We start from the raw sequence: 11,263 nt of genomic DNA, 5'->3' as shown, positions 1-11,263 counted from the left end.
TATTACTTCTGTAATTGATTGTGAAAATATTGTTCCTGCCTCCCCTTCCTTTGTGGCTGAATAGATCAGCCATTTGGAGAAGGATCATAGCTGGTCTTAATAAGAAGACAACCCATTTTCTGAAGTTGGAGAAGGATGCAGTGGTGGTCACGCATTCCTCCGTTACCAACTAAGACTGTTTTTTTTCGTGTCAGGAGCGACTTGAGAAACTGCAAGTAGCTTCTGGTGTGAAAGAAGTAGCTTCTTGTGGGAGGCTTGGAGCATGGAGCTGTAGCTGATAGAGGGAGCTCATCCGTGGTCTCCCCAATTTCGAACCAACAACCTCCAGGTCAGCAATTCAATCTTCAAGTCATCAGTCCTGCTGGCACAAGGGTTTAACCCACTGTGCCACCGGGAGCTCCATTAAGACTGCTATGATCACGGGAAAGAGCTCTATTCTGCTTAAATCCTGTTGTTGTTGTTGTTGTTGTTGTTGTTGTTGTTGTTGTTGTTGTTGTTGTTGTATGCCTTTAAGCCATTTCTGACCTACAGTAACCCTAGAACGTATCGCAGGATTTTCTTTGCCATTGCCTGAGGCTGAGAGAGATTTTCCATATTTTCAAGTTGATCAACTTATAATTCCATCGGAGGGATTTTATGCAAGATTTGTTCCGAAGGAATTTGCCCTTGCCTTTCTCTGATGCTGAGAGAGTGTGACTTGCCCAAGGTCACCCAGTAGGTCTCTATGGCTGCGCTTGGATTTTGTTGTGCCTTCTTTCCCTTCCCTTGTGGCTGAACGATAAACAAAAGGTGCTGACTTAACAAATCTGATGCACTGTTATGGTCATCAGGGTATTACAAAAATTCCACTCTGCTGTTCTGTACTCAAGTCTACTATGAGCTACTAACTTTGCCATACATTGCATTACATTCTCAATAAAGAGGAGTACATGCCTTACCTCAAAGGTGTCCTTGTCAAAAAGTATTGGCCAGTATTCTGGGCCATTTTATTAACTTCTTAATAGCATCTCCCAACTTGCCCCATCCAGCAGTCCTCACTGGGCAGTAACTGCTGTGAGTGACATAGTTGAGATGAAAAAACAATATTCTGCAGTCATTAAAAATATATTTCCCAAGCCTTTGATGCCACCGGTGTCAGAAATAAATCACATCACTACAAAATGATGGCCATTGCCAAAGCATTCTTAAAGAAGCAAGATTGATGTCTATACAGTAGATAAAGAAAACCAATCAGATCACATAAATAACTTGGGGCCCTTCATGCTGCTCTAAGGAAACATGTATACCTCCTTTGTTTTTGCCAGCTATTACCTTCCGTATTTACTTATTCCTTATCAGTGGACTCTTTTCTCTTATTGTTTGTCTGTTTGTTGTTGGACATACCAATTTCCTGAAACTGCACTAGGACGGTTTTCAAACTGGGTGGTTTTTGTGTGTATGTGGTATAAATGTGTTCCTATGCTTTGAAAAGGACTCTTCTTTGAATTTTGGGTTGCATTTGGAAATGTTCCCGAATGTTGTGGTGCACACAAATGTTGCAAAGGATGCCATTTCATGCGATGTTGGCAACACAGCCAAAAAAGCCTCTCACCAAACACCCAACATGTACCACAGCAAAGAGGTGCATATGTTCTGCATGGGACTTTTTGTTCCAATATATCCTGGATTTTAAATCAGTTTTTTTCCTTGTCAGAAGTGACTTGAGAGCATACTGCAAGTTGCTTCTGGTGTGAGATAATTGGCTTTCTACAGAAGTGTTGCCCAGGGGATGCCCAGATGTGTTACCATCCTGCTGTGAGGCCTCTCTCATGTCGCCGCAAGCTAGAGCTGACAAATGGAAGCTCACCCTCTCTTGTGGATTTGAACTGGCAACTTTCAGGTCAGTAACCCAACCTTCAGGTCAGCAGTTTAGCTGGCACAAGGGCTTAGCCCAGTGCGCTACTGCACAATGACCATCCTAGATAAGGTGGACTGTGGATTTCATATACCGAGTGTCTATGAGATCTCGGCAGCTAGACTGAAAACACAAATTATTCTTATTTATTTATGAAAGCTGTGCAGAAGAAAACAGGTAGGTTGTTACTGAAATGTTATCTGGGTTGCTAAGAAAAAGAAACGGTAACCGTGAAAGTTAAAAGAACACTTCTCCATAACTGTGGTTTTTAAAGAGGAAATATCTACATGGGAGAGGGCTCTTGAGTGTGGGCTGAAGAAACATTTTCCCCCACTCATTTGGTTTTAACATTCCAGTAAGCATTTCTCATATTCCCCTAAGTAAGCATTTTTCATCCTGCATGTTTCTTGAAAGTGAGAGGTATTTCCTTTCTTTACAGCAATGTCTGTGTTTTCCTCTACATCTAGATACTGGGAGACAGTGTGTTCTGCAGAATGGAGCACAAAAGGCAGCTGGAAAGAAAGGGAAAATACTGAATTTTCTGGACTGACTTTAGGGCAGCCATTCAGACGACACTTCCAAGCTACGAGAAAGTGAAAGACTTGTATGCAAGTTTCAGTTTTGATCTAGGGCATAAAATAGTGTTATCATTTTTTAAAACATAAATTAGTCATTCTACATCAGTGGTTCCCAACCTTTTTTTGACCAGAGACCACTTTGACGAGGGACCACTCTCCAACATTAGTACTGAAAAGGTTACGAATCAGTTTTTGGCCAACTTTAGATTTGGTTTGGTTACCTGGAGTGGTGATTCAGAAAATTGCATTGGATAGACTACATCAGCTCTAGTTTCAGATACAGGACATCTTCCATCCAGTAGTCGCCATCTGCTTGCCCACAGAAAACGATATGTAACAATTTAAAGGTGATGTGATCTATACAATGCAATTTATTGAATTAGCACCCCAAATAACCTCAGGAACAGGCCTAATAATGAAGACACCAAGGTGCCCTCTCTTCCAGGTATCACATGGAATGGCTCTACTCGGGGAGGGAGGAGGAGAAGCAGCAGTCAGGAGGCTTGTTGTTGCACCTTTTATGGTAGTTAGCCTCTTCTCTCCAGGCATCACTGTTGCCTCGACACTATAAGAGGGTTTTGTGCAACCAGTTGCTCTCATTGCAATGATGTAGTAACGGTGAGGCCACGGACCATATTTTAGTTTCTGGGAACCATTGGTGGTCCACGGACCATGGGTTGGGAACCACTATCTACATATTACTATCCAAATCAAACACATCAGAGTGTCAGGACAACTGGAACTAACTTTTAAACGTCTGTTATTAATAACAATGTTTACGGATGCAGTGACTAATGTAGCAGCTCCAAATTTGAGCCCATTGAAACTCCCTTATAAAAAAATAGAAATTTTAAAATGTTCTCAGTGGGCTTGATGACTGATTTAAAAAATGTACTTGCTTTGTAGCTGCCTTGATCCTGACCCACGATGTATAATGCCTTTAGAAGTGAGAGCACTTTTTAAGGCTTTAATGTGATATACTGCTTGCCTCACTTCTTGCTCCACAGTTTCCAGGAAAATCCAGACTTGTGTTCTGATATGTATGTACAATCTAAACTGGGGTTGTTACAAGAGTAATGGTAGGGAGGAACTGGTTGCTGGGGTAGAAAAGAATATATACAGTATTTTAAAAGTTCCAGTACCACTTGCTGGGTTTTATGCTTTGTAACATTTTTTTTTATTTTGTGTCAAAAGCATTGGTACAGCAAATACATTTCAAATAATGGAAATAAAATAGAAAAGAAAAGAAATCACAAGCAACTAAATAGTTTTGGACCAAAAGCGGGCAACAGCAACCGCATTGTCTGTAGCTTTAAACAACTCCTCCTCCGTGCATGAGGCAGGGCATTGTGGGCAAGCATACATATGCTGAGTTGTTTGTTCAGCTCCACAGTCACACAAGGTGGAGGATTCCTCCAGGTAGTGCCACCTTGCCAAGTTGTCTTTTGATCTGCCCACTCCACTTCCGAGTCTGTTCAGGGACTTCCAAGTTGCCCATTCCTGGTTTGCCCCTGGAGGAAGACCCTCTTGGGGGGCCATCCAGTTAGAATTGCCAGGTTTAGCTGCCCAGAGGGACACCCTTGCTGTTGCTGGAGGAACATCAAGAGGAGTGGTGGTTCTCATGAAGCCCTTCCTTGATTTGAGTCTGGTGGGAGGAGGGTGATAGCCATGCAGTGGGTGGCTTTCACAATGTTCAACCTTTTTTCTCTCACCGTTAGCAGCAACTTCCCGTCGCACGTCAGGAGGGGCAATGCCAGCTAACTTGTAGAGTTTATCAACAGGTGTAGGTTTAAGGCATCCTGTGATGATTCTGCATGTTTCATTCAGTGCTATGTCCACCTGCTTTGCATGGGCAGACTTGTGCCAAACAGGACAGGCATACTCTGCAGTTGAGAAAGACAAGGCCAGGGCTGATGTTCTTATTACTTGTGGGTCTGCACCCCATGCGCTGCCAGTCAGTCTCCGCAGGATGTTATTGCGTGCAGCTACTTTGTGCTTGGTGTTCATGCAGTGTTTCCTATATGTTAGTGTTCGGTCTAAGGTGACACCAAGGTATTTAGGATGGAAACAGTGTTCGAGCTCTTGGCCTTCCCAAGTGACTTTCAGTTTCCTGTTGGCTTCGCGGTTACGTAGGTGGAAAGCACACACTTGTGTCTTGGCAGGGTTGGGCTTCAGGTGGTTCTCTTTGTAGTAGCTGGAGAGATCTTTCAAGGCATTGGTGAGTTGCTTTTCGACTGTTTCAAAATCTTTTGCTTGTGTTGTAAGGCCAAGGTCATCAGCATATATAAAGCTCTTTGTGAGTGGTGGTAGTGGCTGACCGTTTGTGAAGATGTTAAATAAGGTCGGTGCAAGAACGCTGCCTTGGGGTAAACCATTCTTTTGCCTCCTCCACCTGCTTTTCTGGCCCTGAAACTCCACATAGAAGCTGCGGTTTTCCAGGAGGGTCTGGACAGTTTTTGTAAAGTCAAAGTCCCGGGTGATATGGTAGACTTTATGCAGCATTTTTCTATGTTGCACCGTGTCATAGGCTGCTGTAAGGTCCACAAAGACTGTTCCCGTGATGCAGCCTTTCTCGTAGCCTTCCTCGATATGCTCAGTCAGATGAAGAATTTGACCTGTACAGTTTTTCCCTGGTCTGAAACCTGCTTGTTGTGCAATAAGCTTGGGTTCAATAACAGGTCCTAGTCGATTTAATAGCATCCTCTCATAGACTTTATATAGATGACATAAGAGGGAGATTGGTCGATAGTTCCTAGCATTGGAGGCATCTTTACCAGGTTTTAAGATGGCAATTATCTTAGTTTTCCTCCATGCTCTGGGAATCTGTTTGTGTGCCAGGCATTGATTGTAGAATTTCAAAAGCCAGTTTTCAGCTTTGGGGCCCAAGTGTTTGATTTGCTCCATCATCAGGTCATCTAGGCCAGGTGCTTTACCAGTCTTACATCGCTTGATGGCTTCTCTGAGTTCTTTCAGGTTTAGAGGAGAAGACAACTGGTGGGTTTCAAGTTCTGGCACCCTGTTGATTTTCATCTTTATTCTGCTGCAGTTGGTTTTCCCATTCTGAATTAGCTGGTGAGCTATCTGGTCTGGTGTCACGTTCGCGTGTCCAGGGTTGACCAGAGGGTCACTATCCAGGCGTCTCAGCAATTGCCAGGCTTTTCGGCTACTCTTGGACATGTCCAGGTTCTCAAGCAGCTCTATCCAACGGTCTTTCTTAGCATTAGCTAAGGCTGTAGATAGTTTTTGGCCTGCTGCTATAGTCCCATCACTGTATGGGTTCTCCTGAAATAATCTGAGATATTCTTGTAGCTGATTTAGTGATTCTTCATTTAGGCCTGGTAGGTAGCTTGTGCGACAGCCTCTAGGGATTGAGAGCCTTGAGGATCTTTTCACAGCTTCTACGAACAGGTCATAATTTTCTATAGAAGGTTCTATATCAGAAATAGCAGCTTCCAGGGTCTCTGTAAACTTTGTCCAGTTAGCTTTATTGAAGTTATATCTTCTGCGGAATGGGACACTTTTCGGTCTTACAGCTGCATATGCTACGCAGCATATTGGTCTGTGTTGTGTGTTAGGTATTGGGTTTAATACCCTTTTGGTGCATTGGTGGCTTATGCTTTCCTTTACAAAAATCAGATCAGGGTTATAACCACGCTTCCATCGGCCGCAATTAAATGATGGTGGTAATTTACTGTCATGAAGGAGGCTCATTCTACTATTGTCGGCCCACGTTAGAACTGCTTCGCCATTTCTATCATCTTCGTCATAGCCCCAGACACAGCTGTGGCTATTGAAATCTCCCACAACAAAATGGGTTTCATGATTGTGGCAACTGGTTGGGGGTGTAAAATAGAAATCAGCCTCAGGTGGTTTATAGAGTGATGATACGGTGCAACTATCAAGTTCCACAGATAAGATTTCAATGTTGTTCACTTCTGTGAGGGAAGTTGCAGAGATTGCTACACCAGATCGTACAAAAACGGCACTGCCATATTGTCTGTGAGGTCGTTCCACTGCCAGCTGCATTCCAAGAATTTTTGGTCTTCTCATTGTAATGTCTCTGTGTGTTTCCTGTATACATAGGATGTCACATGAGATGTCCTCAGACATTTTGGCTAATAGTTCTTCCTTAGCAAGTGACAAACCTTCTATATTAATAGTCATAATCGTTAGCAATGTAACATTACAGCTTTGTAACATTACAGAAGTTAGCTTTGTAACATTACAGAATCCTTTAACTTTTTGTGAGTACTACAATTTCTGTTCAAAGTAGGGGCTGCTGTTTACTTAGGAGTAAGCAAGTGGAAGATCACTCTAGCTCCACATCCTTTGCCTTTGTTGACTTCTGTCTCAACCACTACAAAAAGTGGGTGAGATGGGAGCAGTAATACAGTTTCAGTGCTACGTATTTACAGATAGGTATGATGCTAATTCAGGACTGAATACCCTGAATTATAGGTAGGCTATTTTGGTGGTGTAAACAAGTTCTATATTTAGTTCCAGATAGTAATTTCAGAAAATGAGTACAAGTTACAAACATTCAACTTACAAATGAATCATAGTTAAGAACAGGGATTTTTTAATCATGTCAGAACCAAATTGAGAATACAGTAGAGTCTCACTTATCCAACATTAACGGGCCGGCAGAATGTTGGATAAGCGAATATGTTGGATAATAAGGAGGGATTAAGGAAAAGCCTATTAAACATCAAATTAGGTTATGATTTTACAAATTAAGCACCAAAACATCATGTTATTTAATAAATTTGACAGAAAAAGTAGTTCAATACGCAGTAATGCTATGTAGTAATTACTGTATTTACGAATTTAGCACCAAAATATCATGATGTGTTGAAAACATTGACTACAAAAATGTGTTGGATAATCCAGAACGTTGGATAAGCGAGTGTTGGATAAGTGAGACTTTACTGTATATTGCAAGTTGCTTCTGGTGTGAGAAAACCGGCTGTCTACAAAGATGTTGCTCAGAGGACGCCCAGATGTGTTACCATCCTGTGGGAGGCTTCTGTCATGTCCCCGCATGGAAAGCTGGGGCTGACAGATGGGAACTCATCCTGTTTCGTCTCGCAGATTCGAACCGCTGACCTTCAGGTCAGCAGTTAAGCCGGCACAAGGGTTTAGCCCATTGAGCCACCGCAACTCCCAAGAACAGGGGTGAGGCAACAAGAATGAAAAAAACCTATCCCTTTGAAAGGAAATTCACTCCTAAAAGAGTTATCATGGGGAAAATGTGTCTCCGCTGAAGCTGTATCACCAATCCTTGTTTCCACAACAAGCCAAATTCTTTGCAATCAATGATCACAGGGACAGAAAGTGAGGTGAAATCTTCTGAACACAGACAGGAAAATAAGCACCACAGGGTTCCCTTCTGTATGCTATCCAAAGCTTATATGTATATGTATACATATGGAGCCCATGGTGGTACAGCAGATTAAACTACTGAGCTGCTGAACTTGCTGACCGAAAGGTCGGCAGTTCAAATCCGGGGAGCGGGGTAAGCTCCTGCTGTTAGCCCTATCTTCTGCCAACCTAGCAGTTTGAAAACATGCTAGTGTGAGTAGACCAATAAGTACTTCTCCAGCAAGAAGGTAACGGCACTCCATGAAGTCATGCCAGCCACAGGACCTTGGAGGTGCCTACGGACAATGCCGGCTCTTCAGCCTAGAAATTGAGATGGGCACCAACCCCCGGAGTCAACCATGAATGTCAGGCGAAAACCTTTACCTTTACCTATGTATATGTATGGCTGGAATCACACATTTCCAACTTACATACAAATTGAACTGAAGAACAAACCTACAGAACCTATCTTTTTTGTAACTTGGGGACTGCCCGTATATGCATTCAGGTCTGGGATGCAGCAGCCACAGGGCAAAGAAGAACAGAAGATAGTACTAACAGTGATATGGTTTTTGTATCACTCCAACTCAAACAGGATATGATAGATTCAGGAACGTTGTGCATGAATTTCAGTGTAATAAAGTCCATGTTCTCGGGGTTTTTTTTTTTAAAATAAACTCTACATTGCTTACAATTAAACTTTCAGTATGGCTTTAGTCAGAAATAAGCACCAATTGCTTTCTCAACCTTTTAAGGTCATGATTAGAATTCACCTCCACTGCTGTTCTCCAGTAGCCCTTCCACCAAGATGATAAGGAGGAACCAAAACCACCGTATCAGCTTCACTGGGAGACCATTTGGAGAAGGATAATAGCTGGCCTTAATAAGAAGTCAAACCATTTTCTGGGGTTGGAGAACGGAGCAGTAGTCATGCATTTCTCCATTACCAACTATGACCACTGGCAAGATCTCTATTCTGCTTAAATCAGGTTGTTGTTGTTGTTGTTTTAGTATGCCTTTAAGTCATTTCTGACCTATGACAACCCTAGAACCTTTCAGAGGGCCTTCTTTGCCATGAGGCTGAGATTTTTCTATGTCTTCAAGACTTACGGTAGGAGGAATTTTACATAAGATTTGTTCAGAGGCGGTTTGCCCTTGCCTTCCTCTGAGGCTGAGAGAGTGTGACTTGCCTGAGGTCATCCAGTGGGTTTCCTTGGCTGAGCTTGGATTCAAAAACTCTGGTCTCTCTGAGTTTAACTCCCACATTTAAACCACTTCTCCAAACCTAATGAAATTCGTTACCAAGAATTGATTGGACGAGTTTTGCTTTCTTCATCATCTTTCCTTCTTCCTTTGTGTTTCAAACCACAAACATGAAGGCAGGTCATGTATCAAATGCCACTCTTGCAACCTTTTCGAGGTGAAAAGCAGGGCAGAAATCAATAAATGCATGAAATGTGGCTGTACAGAGTGGTGCGAGGGTTTTGTACCCTGCATATATAAAACTGTGCAGCCAAACCAGAATAATATATGTCTGCTGATTTCGTCGAAGAGAAACACAGCGCAGGTTCCAGCATTCTTCAGCTGGAATTTTAGAATCCCAAACTGTCGACATGAGTTTGAAACTGTTATACGGCTGTGTAGATGGGGCCTGAGAGAAGGGCTCCTTTGTTTGGTGATGACTTAGTATCCCCACACTTGGTTTTCATACACAAGAGTATGACAACAATTGTCCATAGCATTACTTTCAGGTTCTATGCATATGAAACATATATGAATTTCATGTTAAATTTGGGTTTGAAGGGATCTCACGAAGTGGGCTCAGTCCTTGATGTAGTGCATGGTGAGCCCAATATAACAAAATGAAGTTCAACAGGGACAAATGCAAGATACTCCACTTCGGCAGAAAAAATGGAATGCAAAAATACAGAATGGGGGACGCCTGGCTCGACAGCAGTATGTGCGAAAAAGATCTTGGAGTCCTTGTGGACAACAAGTTAAACATGAGCCTACAATGTGATGCGGCTGCTAAAAAAGCCAGTGGGATTCTGGCCTGCATAAATAGGGGTATAACATCTAGATCCAGGGAGCTGGGTCTGAGGTCACTCTGACCATGAGGTCATGAGTTCGAGGCCAGCCCGTGGCGGGGTGAGCACCCGTAAATTAAAAAAAAATAGCCCCTGCTCGTTGCTGACCTAGCAACCTGAAAGATAGTTGCATCTGTCAAGTAGGAAATAAAGTACCACTTATAAATTGGGGAGACAAATTTAACTAATTTACAACATTGGAATGAGGAAGTGCCATCACAGTGGATGATGAAGCAGCTGCTCCCCCTGTGGCCAGAATAGAACATCCCCTCAGGAGAAGGTTAAATTGCCTCTGCGTCTGTCTCTGTCTCGGTTCTATGTGTATATGGGCATTGAATGTTTGCCCTATATGTATATAATGTGATCCGCCCTTAGTCCCCTTCGGAGTGAGAAGGGCGGAATACAAATACTGTAAATAAATAAATAAATAAATAAGTCATGCTACCCCTCTATTCTGCCTTGGTCAGACCACACCTGGAATACTGTGTCCAATTCTGGGCACCGCAATTGAAGGGAGATGTTGACAAGCTGGAAAGCGTCCAGAGGAGGGCGACTAAAATGATCAAGGGTCTGGAGAACAAGCCCTATGAGGAGCGGCTTAAAGAGCTGGGCATGTTTAGCCTGCAGAAGAGAAGGCTGAGAGGAGACATGATAGCCATGTACAAATATGTGAGGGGAAGTCATAGGGAGGAGGGAGCAAGCTTGTTTGCTGCTGCCCTGCAGACTAGGACGCGGAACAATGGCTTCAAACTACAGAAAAGGAGATTCCACCTGAACATCAGGAAGAACTTCATCACTATGAGGGCTGTTCGGCAGTGGAACTCTCTGCTCCGAACTGTGGTGGAGGCTCCTTCTTTGGAGGCTTTTAAGCAGAGGCTGGATGGCCATCTGTCTGGGGTTGTGACGGCGCGAGTGGCACCATCTATATGTCGAACTGTAAGTTGCAAGATTTGAATTGTTGTATCATGCCTGATTTTGCCTTTACCCTGTAAATGTAGTTGGATTGATTGGTTATTTATAGCTGTCAGTCAATGTTGTTTGCACCAGTTATATTGCTCCCTTGATTAAGTTACCTCTCAGCACCAGTTCTGAGGTTCTTACCCTTGAGACTTATGCTTCACGTCTAGGGCCAACCTGAACAATGTTGAGGAGTCTCAAGCACCTTCAAATCAGTTCTTTGGCACCAGAGGAAGACCGTGTCTTCAAACATAGGCCATTTGGACTGAGGCTGAGGATTGCTCCGGCATTCACAGCCATTGAGAAAGAGGTACCTGGAAAAGCTTCTCAGCTGCAGAGCTCCTTAGACTAAAGACTGTAATGTATATTTTCCTTTACCTCTTTGA

This window comes from Anolis carolinensis, chromosome 5, assembly GCF_035594765.1.
Source record: "Anolis carolinensis isolate JA03-04 chromosome 5, rAnoCar3.1.pri, whole genome shotgun sequence".
Classification (NCBI taxonomy): domain Eukaryota; kingdom Metazoa; phylum Chordata; class Lepidosauria; order Squamata; family Dactyloidae; genus Anolis; species Anolis carolinensis.
The sequence above is the reverse complement of the archived record's forward strand: the minus strand, read 5'-3'. Positions refer to the sequence as shown.